Source organism: Muntiacus reevesi, chromosome 11, assembly GCF_963930625.1.
Source record: "Muntiacus reevesi chromosome 11, mMunRee1.1, whole genome shotgun sequence".
Classification (NCBI taxonomy): domain Eukaryota; kingdom Metazoa; phylum Chordata; class Mammalia; order Artiodactyla; family Cervidae; genus Muntiacus; species Muntiacus reevesi.
In genome coordinates this window covers 70,436,958-70,453,324 of record NC_089259.1, presented here as the reverse complement: position 1 = coordinate 70,453,324, position 16,367 = coordinate 70,436,958, and the positions used below count along the sequence as shown (strand labels likewise).

The 16,367-nt window shown below is 35.4% G+C and overlaps 1 protein-coding gene across 1 annotated transcript in view; it reads right to left on the bottom strand.

Annotated features, from left to right (window-relative positions):
• Nucleotides 1–16,367, bottom strand: part of HS6ST3 (heparan sulfate 6-O-sulfotransferase 3) — a 699,876-nt gene that overhangs the window by 478,766 nt on the left and 204,743 nt on the right. The window lies entirely within an intron of this gene.

Below are 16,367 nucleotides of genomic sequence, written 5' to 3'. Positions count from 1 at the left end.
GTCCATGGGATTCTCCAGATAAGAACACTGGAGTGGGTTGCCATGCCCTCCTCCAGGGGATCTTCTCAACCCAGGGATCAAACCTGTGTCTGTCATGTCTCCCACATTGGCAGGCAGGTTCTTTACCACTAGTGTCACCTGGGAAAACTGAGGAGCTGAATACTATTGGGTTAAGCATCCAATTTTAGAATGCAGAAGCTTACCAGAAAAAAATCCCAAGAAACTGAAAAGTTGGGTCAGATTCTGTGGTGCTGATTCTACTCTATGCTGATTCTAATTATGCTACTCTATTCTACTCCAGCTGTTAAGAGTCTGTGTGCTTTTCAGGAAGGAACAGGTACTGTATCATACAGTATCAGTTAGGAATATTTCTGTTGTAGATGATAAAAGAAAGAAAAGCTTAAAGTGGATTAAAACAAAAAAGGAACTCAGTGGCTGGTGAAAAGGAAAAAGTTAACAGATTTACTTAAGAACTGAAGCCTGCAAGCATATCTTGAAGCCCACCCTTCTCCATATTGGTTTTATTCTCAAGTTCCTCTTGGTGGCTGGACAGTTGCCAGGAGCTGCAGACTAGCATTATCCTTGGATTTACCCATCCCCATGAAAACCACATCGCATCTTCACGCCATCTCTGAATCAATTTCTCTCCATAGGACACTGCAAAATGTTCTATTTGTGCAGGCCTCAAATCATGTCCGCCTCAAACATGTGACATATGTGCAGACGAATCTAGTTTCTCAAAGGAAATCTACTTTACTTTTACAAGATGAGGGATGAATACTTTCCAGGCAAAGCACTGAACAATCATTTCAACCTGTTTTCTGCCGATAATTCCTGGAACACGCCTGGTAGTAGAGTCAGAGAAGGGGTGGAGCCAAGGCCTCTCAGCTCTGGCTGACCCATCTCCTAACTGGCCCTCTTCAGGTAAGACTTTGCAAAGTGTTCCCCAGCCAAGTGCCAAGGTTTAAATTTCATATGCTTTGGTGGCCTGATATATGCTTCTGCTCCACAGTTCCAAAAGGTCTGAGCAGTGAAATGAGAGGATAGAAAAGAAAGAGCTTACAGATCATCAACATTGCGGAGGTACTTCATTAAGCCTCAGAAATCTGTCTTCCCTGATGACTTCTTGACAATGGGGTGGAGTTCCACGGAGCACTTACCTGGTCATGTAGATATCTGGATTCCTCTTATGAATATGGTACCTAATATGGTGGGATTTTACAGCTTGTCAAACAAGAAAATATGATAAAATTCACTCTTAGGATAATGCTCGTTCATTTGTCTTCTTGGTTTCATTAGAGTTATCTGGACCCAAGGTAATAATATTTTTGAATCTGATTCCATGATTTTGAGAGGAGCTTTTTTGTTTGTTTGTTTTGGTGGGCATGATCAGTGGGATCCATTCAACACAGCAACATAATATTTGCTGGGAACTCTCTAGCTTCCAAACAAAAGAGAAACACTTTTATAATTAAATTATAGTTCAATTAATATCCAGGGTAACTCTGTAAGGGATAAAAGACAGAAAGAACTCAAAAAAGTGTTCATGTAGTGTTGAAGGATGTAGAGAGTATCCTTGATAATTGTATGGATAATACAGGAACTTCCCATTTTATCATTGGCTGGTAAAGTTGACTTACTTTCTCCAGTGCATCTATTTTCTGAATCCTTCCGACTTTCAACCTGTGCCCCAAAAGTTGAGCTATCCCCCTAGCCTGCTGCAAACCTAGAACTTTTAAGCAAAGGATAGATTCATTGATGATGGAAGCATCAAAACACAGTGGTAAATAAAATTTTGTTTCAATGATATTTAAGTTATTATAATGTCATTCAAGAAGACTGCTTTCTCTACTATTTGGTTATATGTAAATGTATATATGTATATGTATACAAGTTTGTATGAGCTTCTCTGGTGCTTCAGTGGTAAAGAATCCACCTGCAATGCAGGAAATGCAAGTTAAATTCCTGGGTCGGGAAGATCCCCTGGAGAAGGAAATGGCAACCCACTTCAGTATTCTTGCCTGGGAAATTCCATGGACAGAGGAGCCTGGTGGGCTAAAGTCCATGGTGGTTTTAAACACTACTTAGCGACAAACAACAACGGCAATATGTTTGTGTATATGTACATGCTTGTGTTTATATTCAAATGCTTAAAGAAAGATAATCAGTCTGACAAAATGCAAAGAACAACTTCTAAGACAAAAACCTTCTAAATACTATTCACTATATATATATATTTTTGCTGGGAAGGAACTTACAAACAACAGAAATTTATTTCTCACAATTCTAGAGGGTGGAAATTCAAGGTCAGAGGGCCAGCATAGGTAGTTCTGATAAAGGCCCTCTTTCAGGTTACAGACTGATGACTTCTCCCTATGTCCTTACATGGTAGAAGGGGTATATTTTTAAATAAGATTTGAAGAACAGATTTTAAAATACAGATTTTAATAGCTAAAAGGAAAAAAATTAAATATATAAGATTCACCACCCAGGAATAATCACTACAGATCTTTTGAGGATATCTCCCTTGTCTTTATGTGTCTAGATATGTACTTATCTGAAGTATATTTAATTATATACTGTATATCTACTGTACATAAGCTTTGTAACATACTTTCCCACTTGATATTTTTAGTTATTGATTTTCTCTACCAATATTCCTCTCATTTAAAGTCTCTTCTTATGATTAAAAGTAAGGACATTAACGTGTTCTTAAACTTTAAAACATAGAATGTAGTGTTGAACAGGAACATATGTTCTTAATTTTTCATCAAAATTTAATTCAGATGACAAAGCAGAGAACATGTGACAATAACAAAATCTGGAATGTTCACCAAAACGACTCTTTAACTCAGTCATTTTTTATTCTTGGTTAAGTCACAGACTTCTTTAAGAAGCTAATAAAAGTTTTGATCCTCTTTGCAGAAAAATGGACATGAGTGCAACATTTGCAAACTATTTCTATTAATATTAAACCCATCTGTAGAGCCCGAGGGACTACAGAACTTGGTTGAAGTACCCTAATATTTATGAAACTTTTGCTGCTAAAGAAACTAACCTTACTCAGAAGAGGACTTCAATTAAATAGATCTAATAAACAAATTAGCACCAACCTCTTAAAACATTATATTTACATTCTTGTCACAGTAAAAATGAAGTTTCCCATCATTTTGATCATCATTGATGTTGACTATCATTTTCAATTAAACAGTACCTATCGAGCATCATCTGTGTGCCATGATCATCATGGAACCAAGCAGATGCTAAACTAAATGCCCCCTCCCTCAAAAACATCTGACTGAGTGAGAAAAATAAATAATAGAAACCAGAAGGTGATAAATGCTAATTTAAGAGTATATCAAAGTACAATGGCATCCAAGTGCCTAATTGAGAACAACATAAGAATAAAATTTGAGGAAAATAAATACTTGCAAACTAGGCTAATTATATATTTGATCAGAAAATTCACTTAGAAAATATTTTAAATTAGTGTTTTTCCACAGTGAAAGACTGTGTAAATATTTTGTACAAATATAGGAGAAACATGCCAAATATAATTTTCCCTTCTTTCCCTCTAGACAAAGGTTAATTTTCCTAATCTTCCCAGGAAATTCTTAAATTCCTATCAGTAAAACTCTCTTCAGTCAACACATGTATGCAATTTCCCCATTGTAACAGGCTATAACGTGCATGCCACAAGACAGCAAATTGTCATGGACAGAATCTTTGCTCCCCAGAATGACATGCATATTTATGAAGCTGTGAACTTGAACAGAAAAAGATAATCTTAACCAAACATGGCTGTTGAGAAGGGTTCTTGTTGGACGCCAGAATGAAGAGTGTACAGGAAGAAAAGAATAAGAATGGAATGGAAATGGAAATAAGAATTAAAATGGCACATCAGAAATTACTTTCACCCCTAATTTCCCAGAGTTAATAACACAGTTAATAACATAAGCCCTGTTGATGCAATACCTACAAATTAATTATAAGAAAAAGGAAATAATGTTTATTATTTTAATGACCTTCATATCTAATTTTTAGGCTGTCTACAACTCAGAGGGTTTTTTTTATTATTACTGTGGTGCTTATATTTTCTGTTTTCCTAATGCTTCACATCTACACCATTGTCTTGTTCCCAGCAATAAATATTTTCTACCTCATTATGACTATTTGACTAAGAAGAACTGAAATGAATCTCAATTACACTTCTAAGCAGGATAATGAATACCAAATTCAAAGATCATCACAAATGCTTTCAAAGAAGCTGTACAAAAGGAATCGATTGTGTTCCTTTTAATGTAACATCTAATGTTGTCAGTTAAGTAAAATGCAAATCATCTAAAAAACCATCCTCTAAATATAAGAATAACTATTTTCTTAAAGCTTGAAAAACATCCACAAAGTGCGATACTAACATTTTAATAAATGCTTTCTCTCATCTTACTGATCACCATATTAGAGCAGTAGTTAAATGTCATCACTGCTCCATATTGATACCCTCGACTCTTCATCTTATCTCTCTCTTTAAAATAAATTACTTCTTCATTTCTCAACAACTGATGGAAGTGATGTAAATCCAAAAAGCAGCAATTATGCAAAAACTAAAGTCAAAACCATTTTCTTCCCTCCCCCCCACCCAACAGCTTGTAAGCATAATTAATCAAATCAAGCTTCCCTCTCATTCTGGAGAGCTGTAATTTCAAAAAGCAAATCACAGCATTCTTGCGGCAGCACATACAAAGTGTATTAAGAAAAAAATGTATATGAAGTAGGAGTTGGTTCTCCGTGATAAATTTTATTTTATTAAATCTCACTCTGTATCATGAATTCATATTCATATTATATATACTGCCCATCGAAGGAGCTATCTTATTATTAGGAATTTTAAATAATTCAGTATACAATACATTACAATATTTCCTGTGCCACAATAAATCAAGCAAAGAAACATAATTAATGGACACCTCATCCTCAGGAATAATCTCAAGCATATCTAACGAATTATATTAATAAGCATACCTTGGCAGTTCATTTTTCATACTCCTCACACGCATGTAGAAAATAAAATGTAGCAATTTTTAAAAACTATCCATAGTGTTCCAAGTCCAGAATTAGGATATTATCAACTTCTAGTGAGATAAGATTTTTTTCAATTTTTCCAGGAAGCTACATTTAATAATTATTCCTATTATTTGCAGAAATGTATGGGTATGACTCCCATAGTTTTGAAGATTCACTATGTCTACATGTCTAAATAACTGCCCACGATGATGAATGCAAGAAAAACACCAAAATAGGAATTTGCTACCCAAGATAGGATATTAGAGAAGGCACATTCTTTCACTGAAACATATCTTAAAATCCCTCCTCTTTCTTATAGCTTCCCTAGACTAACTGAATGTAGAAGACTAACAGAAATTTCATGGCTTACTACCACCCTTTCATATATAATTATTCCTCTGGGAATTATAATGCTATTAAGTTATCTATTTGATGTACACATTTTTTAAAATTTTAACATTGGTTGAGCGGTCTGCATCTTCCTTGTATTTACTTGAATCAATGTCGTCCATCGACTCAGCACCCAGCCCAGGACCTGCTCCAGATAAGGCACTTTCAAAGGCTGCTTGATATAAATGATGACGAAAAATTATGTGTTAGAATCAATATTTCTTATCATCTAGAATCCAGTTTTATAAGGAAGGAGGTGCATTTTTCTCTTAAAAGTTAAAAGATCATTTATTGGGGTTAAACACTTCCAGATGGAAGTCCTGGAACACAGAAAGGGAGCTATCGACTTGCCCACTGAAGCAAGAAGGGCATATGTGCAGAGCAAGCACCCAGTCTTACTTTTTTTATTGTTTATTTATTCTTTTAAATTTATTTATTTTAACTGGAGGCTAATTACTTTACAATATTGTAGTGGTGAGTCTTTCTGATCAGAGAAACTGACTCCATCAACAGGGCGCCTCTGCTCCTACTGAGAAAGAAAAACTACTAACGAAGACTTTCATTCTAAGAGGGACTGTATTTAACTCATCTTCATATAGATGATTTGAAGCAAAAATCACATGGGCTCATTTTAACTAAGGGGATCAGTAAACCATGAACCAGACAACAATTCATATGAAGGCAAGTAACCAGTCTTGACTTAGTTTGCATGTCCAAGGTATATTTTGCATATTCTTGTGGAATACATATAGATTGCAGTATAAATCACTGATAATTATTTTTATGTATAACAATTGCTAAGGATATTAAACTATTAATGATTTACATGGGATTTGGTATTAGTTGCTAAAAGTAGATATCATTTTATATAAATATGATAATGTGAAAGAACTTATGTAAAATTTTCATGCATACTGAAAATTTTATATGCAATATGTATATTTACACAGGAGAATATGTACAGATTCTAAAGGATAAATTGTATAATTTATATAAATACTGAACTGCCTAAAATTTGACAAGAATAAAGACTAATACAAGTTAGAAAACTCCATAAATGATGCATTTTATATGTTCTTTGTGGTTCAAGAAAAATTTACTATCAAAGTATCTTGTCTATCAAGGAATATAAAAATTAAAGCATTTATGAAGTACTTTAAAACTAAATATTTACTTAGGAGATAAATATGAATAATTTAGAAATATTTATACATATATCAAGCAAATATGAATGATATTTGAGAACTAAGTTTATCATTGTCAATACTGTTCTTACAAATTCATTTCTTTCAAATAAAATGTCATTAGGTTTTCTTGCCATAATAAGATCCAGGTACACAATTCCCACAATCTAGAGGTAGGAATGGATTTCAGAAGAATTATTAGAAGCCTCTGTTCTCTTGTAAGGATGGAAACATGGAATACTCAAAGCAGGAAAATTATTGTGAAAATATCCAGTAGTGACACTCACATGGTTGAGCTTTGAAGCCTTCCAGAATATACATTGTAAACATGTTATTCTCTCTCCTCTTCTCTAGGCCATCAGTGAGTTCATAGTGCCCTCCAAAGACATCTCCTCTCCGAAATAACCAACCATCCACTCTCCCATCACCATCATTCCCAGTAACTAAGGCAGCTCTCCAATAGATGGTCACCTGATCTGACGTTGTCACTAATATATAACAAATAAATTCATGGTCCTTAGGTCTAATGACATCTAAACTTCTCTGACTCCTCAGTATGAGTCAACTTGGATCTTGATCTTTCCTGGCCTTGTGAATTTAACAGTCCTAAAATTATTAATATAATATATAGATCTCTATAGAATTTTTACATATGAATATTTACCTGAAATAATAATATTAAACTGTATTTTAACTGAATTAGATTTTTTAAATGATGGAAATCTCTAATTCAATGTGTAGAAAAGCTTTCTGTAAAGGGCCAGAAGATGAATATTTTAGGCTCTGCGGGTCATATGTGTGCATGTGTATGTGTGTGTGCTCAGTTGTGCCTGACTCTTTTGCAACCGAGTGGACTGTAGCCTGCCAGGCTCATCTCCCCATGGGATTTTCCAGGCAAGAATACTGGAATGGGGTGCCATTTCCTTCTCCAGGGGATCTTCCCCAACCAGGGATCAAACCCAGGTCTCCTGCATTGCAGGCAGATTCTTCACCATCTCAGCCACCAGTGGGTCATGTCTCTATCAGAACAACTCAGTTCTACCAATGTGGCAGGAAAATAGTCATATGTAATATGTAAATAAATGCGCATGGTCATGTTCCAATAAAACTTTATTTACAAAATCAAGTAGCAAGTCTGAGAGTATAGTTTTCCAATATCTATTCTGAAAGAAAATTATAGGACCATAGAACTTTAGAACAAGAACAAGAGCCTGGCAGGCTACAGTCCATGGGGGTCACATGACTTCAGCATGCACACCTGAGGGGGTGGAGGGAGATGGGTTGGCAGCAAGAAACAGGTAGAGTTTTTTTAAAAAGAGTTAGAATTATAAATCATCTAGCTTAGCAACTTCTTTGTAGTCAAAATTGCTATATAACAAGTATTGTCCTTCGTAAAACACAGAAACAACATTTTTTAAAATTTCTAAATGAAAGGAATTAAAGAGGAGAGCAAAAGTTACCTCTACTCTCATGACACTGAAGTAGCTATTGTTAACATTTTGGTGTTTATTCTTCTAGTCATTATGTATATATCTCACATATATATAAATAAATTTCATATTTTTCATATTTTATATGTAATTTCTTGCAAAGCAATTATCATACTACACATGCAATTTTGTGAACCATTTAGCTATTTAACAACTTTACATAAGCATTTACTCATGTCCTTAAGTAATCTTCAAGAGTATAATTTGAAAAGTCTACATCACTTTCTCATCAGCTGCATATGCTATAAGCTATTTAATCAGTCCCACAATACTAGACATTTCTTTCCAGTTGCTATGCTAGTATAAATAACTAGACAATGGATCTTGTTGAGCATAAATCTCAGTATGACAATCTGATTACTTCCCTATGACAAATTCCTAGAAAGGGAATTCAGAATCAAAGAGCATGAAAACATTTTTTTTTAAATTCTGAGACTTCTGATACATATTGGCAAATTGCCTAACCTGAGCAGATTTATCAGTTTACACCTCCATCATCAGTATACTGCAATACCTCCTGTCGTGCAATCTAGTGATGTTCTCCTTTCTATTTGCCACCTTGATGAGCTTAAAAGGCTATCACTAGTGCAACATGCATTTCTCTTATTAGTGAAAAGACTCGACATTTTTCCTAACTTTGAAAAATGATTTTCTTACTCTGTGAATTTCAGCACTCATTTGAAAGACAAGAAGGATGCTGAGGTTCAGAAAGATTATGTATTGTCTCAAGGTCACAAAGTTAGAGAGAACCCTTTTCACTGCCTCTGCTCCTCCCACACTACCCATCTGTAACCTGCACATGTGCATCAGCCTAATAAGGCTCAAAAGTTACTTTTGGTTCATTTTATTACTGAGAGAGTTTAAGTGCAACACAACCAATCAACTTCCGGTTTCCTTTGTTCTTTCCTCTTGCCAAAGTGTTTCAGATCAAGGTCTTACTGTAAAGGCAAATTATATAGTGTGTTGCTTAATATTTTGTTTTGTTTAATGCATATTGCTGAAAGATTAAAATCTAACATTGTGAATGACAAATATACCAAATAATATATTTCCAAAGCTAAAGGAGTCGTTCTTAGATATGATCATACATATTTGTTTGGCCAGAAACTATCTCAATTAACACCTCTTATCCAGAATAACAATTAACAGGATCTTCTCTCACTTTCAAAAATGTCTCCTTTGGAAAAAGATGGTAATCACAGGTGTATGTGGGAACCACTGCATCATAACAGAAGTGTCTCCTTCTTCTAGAACACCAGACTTAACGGAGTTCTATCAAATGGCATTTCTGGTATTTTTCAACATCTATGCAAAGTGTAGTCCAGTCATCTTTCTAAAAAAATATTTCTCTTGAAGTCATTATAGCTTTATCATTATTAAAAATCTTTAAAAGTAAATTAAATGATGCATTATCATTAAATTGTTTTTAGTTTTACCACCTACTAGAGCAAATACAACAATTTTGTGAACATGTTGAGGTGTGTATGTATATATGCATACAAGCTATAACACCATAAAGTGACTTGTGAAAAAGACCACATTTATCTTCCCTAAGCTTTTCTTTAATGAAAGAAAAAACTAATCTGTTCCACTGATTTAGGAAATCTGGAAATTTTATTTTTGTAGGTAAGACTTCTTCATATCACAATTTACATTTTACTTGTCTGGTCTCCAATTTCCACCACCATCTTCCTTAAAAATATCAAAGTCACAGTGATTTTTTTTCTTCAGTGCAAACCTAAGTACGCCACTATGTTAAAGATACTTCACGAACCTCTGGTAGCCTTCACACCAAAGTGTAACTTCTAGCCCATCCTCCAAGTCCTTCCATAATTTGGACTTGCTGCCTCTACTGTCTCACACCTGGATACTCCATCCAACACAACCATGTTTTCTCATGCTATTGTGTAAGTCCTTCAAAATTAGTCCCATCTGATGGCCATTTTTTCTATACATGGTGACATTTACATATTCTTCTAGACTCCACTCAAGTAGCACCATCTATGGGAGACCCTCTATGAATTGAATCAAGTATCACTTCTCCAAGTTCTTTCTCTGCAAAATCCCCCCCAATATCTCACATATTTATTCAGCTTCCGCCACGTACAAATCATTGTGCTATATGCCAAGGAATGCAGCAATGAGCGCAGCACCATTCTGTCTTTATGTAGTTTCACATCCAAAGTTTACATTATGTCGCCATATTCTCAGAGTTGCTTTACTTGGCTCTCTTAGCCAATAGATTGCAAATTACATGTAAGTAGAGACTGTCTTCTTTGTCTTTGGATTTTCCAAGATCTGAATTAAGGCTTGGGATTTAGTAGGATTTTAACCTATCATGAGAAATAGCATAAAGAAGCATGACATCTTGGATTTCTAATTTTCTAGGGTAACAATTCAGAAACAATCAGTAAAACTGGAGAGTTCAATGAATTAGGTGTACTGAAATCTCGAGCTTACTTTAAAAATTAAATGTTTCAAACTGTATTTTTCTCTACCACTATTGAACCTGCAGGTTGTAAAGATATATTGTTTTCCCCTCATGTCCAATAGATATTGCTAAACTTTATTTGTTGCCTGCAATATGAAATTTCCTCTACTTAATTTCAAGTGTTTGATAGGAGTGAAAGCTACCCCAACAAAGTTTAGGTACTGAGCCTCACTTGTACTGAGCTGTTAGTTCCTGCCCTTAAAATAAGAAGAAGACAAAAAGGTCAAGCCCTGTAACTTCATTCTTTGTGATGGGTCAATTAATATCTATAAAATTGAGACAGAGTTTAGTAATAAAAAAATTTTTGCAATCGCCATAGAACAATTTGGGTGCTGCTTTATCTTGATTTAGGTAGCAGACTATCAGAGATGACTCTGGATTCAAACAATGTGCAAAAAAGGGCAAAGCACCCAACCTGAGGGAAACCCCTGTGAAATGAACAAATACAAACCCATGCATTCACTCTCAGGACTAGTGTTCTTTGCCCATGAATCTAATGAGAAAACTTACCTTTTAATACTCATCTTAATACCAAGCTTTCTAATAACCTATATATTTTGAATGTCTTTCCCATTTCTCTATTTCTTTCCTTCCACCATGCTCTGTGTGTTTTGTCTGTGTACATGCAAAACCATGGTCATACAAGTGCAAACATATCTCTATTTACCTCATGATTAATTCTGACACCTTAGCATTTAAGCACACCAAAGAATTCATGACATAACCACTGTTAAAATAAGATATCTCCCTATGTTTAAATCCAAAAAACTTGAGCATTTCAGTAATCTAAACACACCATATCCAAAAAGCTAAAGCCGGAAATTAATCATCTTACCATCCTAACTCAGAGTTAGGATTATTAATGAACTCAGAGTTCATTAATGGAACAGTCAAAATAGCAGGTTTCTCTAAGAAATTTTCATTTAAAATAGGTATAGTTTTGTAAATAAAACTTAATAAAATGTTTAGTCTTGGAAATAAGTGATACAATTCATTTATTCACTAAAAATATGCTTTTGAGCCTGAACTGAATACCAGATTATGCAGCGGGCATTATGGGGAACCAGAAAAGCTGAATCAGTAATAAATTGTTACCAAGGAGTTCCCCCTTCAGTAGGTGAGATCATGAACGCCAGTGGACATTATGATAAAGTGTTGCCGGAATGCAGATAGGTGAGCGCACTGCACACTAGGGGAATTAGAAGTGCCTTCATCTGGACATAGCTTTTGTCTGGATGCTTAAAAAGTGTTACAGAAGAGGGAAGAGAACACGATGTTTAGAAGGAAGAGCATCAGACAAGGCAAGGTAGTAAGCAAAGCAAGGCACAGAGAATTAATTCCGTCTGCATGGACCACCGTGAGCACGAACACTTGCAGAGTAGGTTTGAACCAAATCATGGCACACCTTGAATGCCCAGCAAAGAGCTTCATTGACTTTAATCTACACTCTGTGGGGAAACCACTGAAGTAAGGATTCACTGTTGGGTCTTAGTTCAGTTACTTTGATAAAAGAAGAGATATTTCTTCCTCTGAGAAGAGTGAAAGGAAAAGAAAATGGGCAAAATGTATGAAAATGTAGAAAAGAAGGAAGTCAAGAAAACCACCTCAATTTGTACAATAAAATAAAATACTCATTGCAAAGAACAAATAGATACAGATGAGGTTGAGAACCTATGCAAAAAGGGAGAAGTTTATAAAGACTATGGATTTATTAGAAATATATTAGAATAAGAGGGAAGGTTTTAAAAAATATTTTAAAAACTGGAAATAAAACTGTCATATGATCCAGCAATCCCACTCCTGGGCATACACACCGAGGAAACCAGAACTGAAAGAGACACGTGCACCCCAATGTTCATCACAGCACTGTTTATAATAGCCAGGACATGGAAGCAACCTAGATGCCCATCAGCAGACAAATGGATAAGAAGGCTGTGGTACATATACACCATGGAATATTATTCGGCCACTAAAAAGAATACATTTGAATCAGTTCTAATGAGATGGAAGAAACTGGAGCCCATTATACAGAGTGAAGTAAGTCAGAAAGATAAAGACCAATACAGTATACTAATGCATATATATGGAATTTAGAAAGATGGTAACGATAACCCTATATGCAAGACAGAAAAAGAGACACAGATGTATAGAACAGACCTTTGGACTCTATGGGAGAAGGTGAGGGTGGGATGATCTGAGAGAACAGCATTGAAACATGTGTATTACCAAGAGTGAAACAGATCGCCAGTCCAGGTTGGATGCATGAGACAAGTGCTCAGGGCTGGTGCACTGGGAGGACCCAGAAGGATGGGATGGGGAGGGAGGTGGGAGGGGGGTTCAGGATAGGGAAACACATGTAAATCCATGGCTGATTCATGTCAATGTATGGCAAAAACTACTACAATATTGTAAAATAATTAGCTTCCAACTAATAAAAATAAATTTTAAAAAATAAAAATTAAAAAAAAAAAGTTTGTTGGAAACATAGTTAGAAGGTGGATGAGAGCCAGTCTGTTACAGGCCACTGGACAAGTGCTAAGGACTCTGACTCTAATTCAGCAAGCCAGGAATACAGAACACGATCAAATGTGCATTTTAGGAAGACAATCCTAGGAGCATCATTGGGGATCCACATGAGAGGGGATAAATCAGAGATAACAAATCACTTTATAGGCGAGTACAACAAACTAGGTGAGTGAATGTGAAAGTCGCTCAGTCGTGTCCGACTCTTTGCGACCCCATGGACCATCCAGTCTGTGGAATTCTCCAGGCCAGAATACCAGAGAGGGTAGCCTTTCCCTTCTCCAGGGATCTTCCCAACCCAGGGATCGAACCCGGGTCTCCCACATTGCAGACGGATTCTTTCCCAGCTTGAGTCACAAGGGAAGCCCCTTATTCGTGTAACTACAGTTATTCTTTCATGACAATCAGCGAATCAAACCATGACGGTTCCCATTTCAAACTCAACTCAGCATCAAACATCAGACACCCTCCTTAGTGTACGCTAACGCTTTCCATTTTCCACTTACGCAGCACCAAACCTGTCCACAGAACATAAAGGATAAACATAAGGTTCCATAAAGCCCGGCAGCCTTTTAATAAGACACATGGGAACATCCTAATCGAGATTTCTGTAGGCAGATACTTCATCAAAGGTTAATCAAAGGGCTGGGCAATGTGGGAACATCTGTATCAGGCTCAGCACTTTTTTTAAAAAAAGAGAATTCAACATCTGCAGTGGGTCAGGATCGCTCCTTGGGGACAACCCTAGGCCTTAAAATGGGCAGATTTGCAACTGCATCAACTGTTGTTATGTTAACGTGGCTTCTCTTCAGCAATTATTTCTAAATCACACTGACACCTGGGAGAAAAAGCAAAGGAAAACTCTACTTTCTTAAACTGAGTATTTTTCTTTGTGGAAACAATAAATAAATTTGGCGAGTGTTAACCTATTGAACACTTAAGATATATTATCACTGTTAAAAACTAAAAAAGGAAAATATTTGAGATATTATTATCAAATGAATAAGGTCTAAGTGGAAGCATTTTCATTCTATTATATGTAACCTGTTTAAAAGGTACAAAGTACCTGGCTGAGGCCATCTGGTGAGACAGCTGGAGACTAAAACCTATCCATTGATCACCCTCATGTGATTGTTAACACAGCCCTGGTTTAACCACATACTAGTTGTTTATTTTTAAATTGATTATAAAAATCCAATTGCTTTGTTTCTTGCTAAGACTCCTTTAAAATAAGTTTCCTTCTTATTCATCTAACTAACAAAGAAAATTCTAAATAATATAGAATTAGAGCAATGCTATTAAAAACCAGGCAGGGTTTCTATCACATGCCTTCATTCTTATGTGATATTTATATAAATTCACATTCCTCATTCAGAAAAAATTTAAAAAAAAACCTCAGTTTCATTATCAACACCCATATTTTCACAACCTAAAACAAACAGTACATTTTTCAACAATCTCAAGAGTAACATTACCCTAAAATGGTCACAGAATAAAACAACCTTATTTAGGCCATTTTATATAAGGGTCTAAGCTTATAATTGCAGTATTTTTTTTCCCACAAACTCTAATTTGAATACTATTGCTACCAATTTCTTCACCCACCTATTTTATTCTATTTAGGTTCATTCCACTGGGGCAAGAAAACAGTCATTCTTTTTTTCTTCCAACTTCAAATATTGCTTGTGAACCAAAAAAAAAAAAAAAAAAAGTAGCAACTTCAGCCACATTGAATTATTACCTTATACAACAAATTAGGAATATAAATGCACAAACATATTGCCTGATATATCAACAGAAGGGACTCAAAAGACATAGGAACTAGTCTAATACTAACTTAAATGCTGTGTCAGTAACAAAAAATGATCATAATACCAGCTCCCTAAATAACCATTCGCATTAAAACAATGTAAGTATATAAGCAATGCCCTGCATCGAATTTGCACTGTGTAGAATCTTGCCTACAGAAAAGCAGCCCAAAACGTCAAAACAGCATTCCCAAATCCATCCAAGTGTGAAAACCCAAGAAAGGTAATGTCTCTCCCCTAGACATCACTAGTCCCATTACTGGCTCCCTAAGTCACAATAGGTCTTCTGTCTTGAACTATAATTTAAAGATACTGCCCCACCATGCCACCTCAAGACTCCTGAAAATGTCAAGAGAAGTGCATGGACAAGCAATACCCTCTATCGCTCTTTTTCCTCAATCTGGGGAATCTGTAGTGGGGATGCTGTGGGTATCGCTTTCCTGTGAACACTTTCAATCTCAGCTTCCTCCTTTCTGCTTCATGGAAACAGCAGTTTCTGGACAGCTTCCAGTTTATTTTTATTACCAATATTCTCCAGAGGTGATATCAAAATTAACCCTTAACTGCTTAAGAGCCAGTGGTGACCTAAATATCTGAGAATCATGTCACCATAATACTGTTAAAGGAAAAACATTCAATATTCATTAAATATGACATGACTGAGAAAATAGTGACCCTGAAAATAGGTACACATGTTGAGTAGGGAATGAATATGTATATGTGTATATGTGTATTACTGGCCGATATGAGTTTATATGCATTATATGTGTTTATGTAACTGTGCAGACATATGAAAAGTTTTTATAAAAGTCATCTCGGATCAGTTCACCTGAGATCACTGTATGAAAATATGATGCTCTCTCTCTACCTGAAAGGGTCCCTGAAAAGGTAAGTTAGATATGCCAAACTGTTAAGTGCTAAAATCTATAATGACCTTTGTTCTGAGCTTCAAAACAATGCATAAAATTATAGACAAGCTCTAAAAGCGCCAATACTGAAGTAGAAGACCATCAGTAGCCCTTTATAAACTTGTTATTAGAGTTGCTGTTTTTTCTGAAAATATATCAAATAATTGTTAGATAAAATTTTCCAAATATAGTACATTGTGAAGCTCCGAATTAAATATGATTATTTTATAATTTTACAAGTTGTTCTTGCTCCATTCCAAGTGGCTATTGTTTCACAAATACCTGTGTTACCTCTCATTATTAATATAATCTTTACTGGAGGGAATAGTTTCCTTCATAGCTCTACATTCTTTCAGTTCTAGATAGAAGCTGCAGGATTCATTATTACTGAAGGTCATCACCCATTAGCTGCAAAATAAATCTGTGACTTGAAAATTAGGACATGATAATGTAGCATATAAAAGCCACAACCTGTGTTTCGCATAAATTACTTTGTCTAAGAAACATTT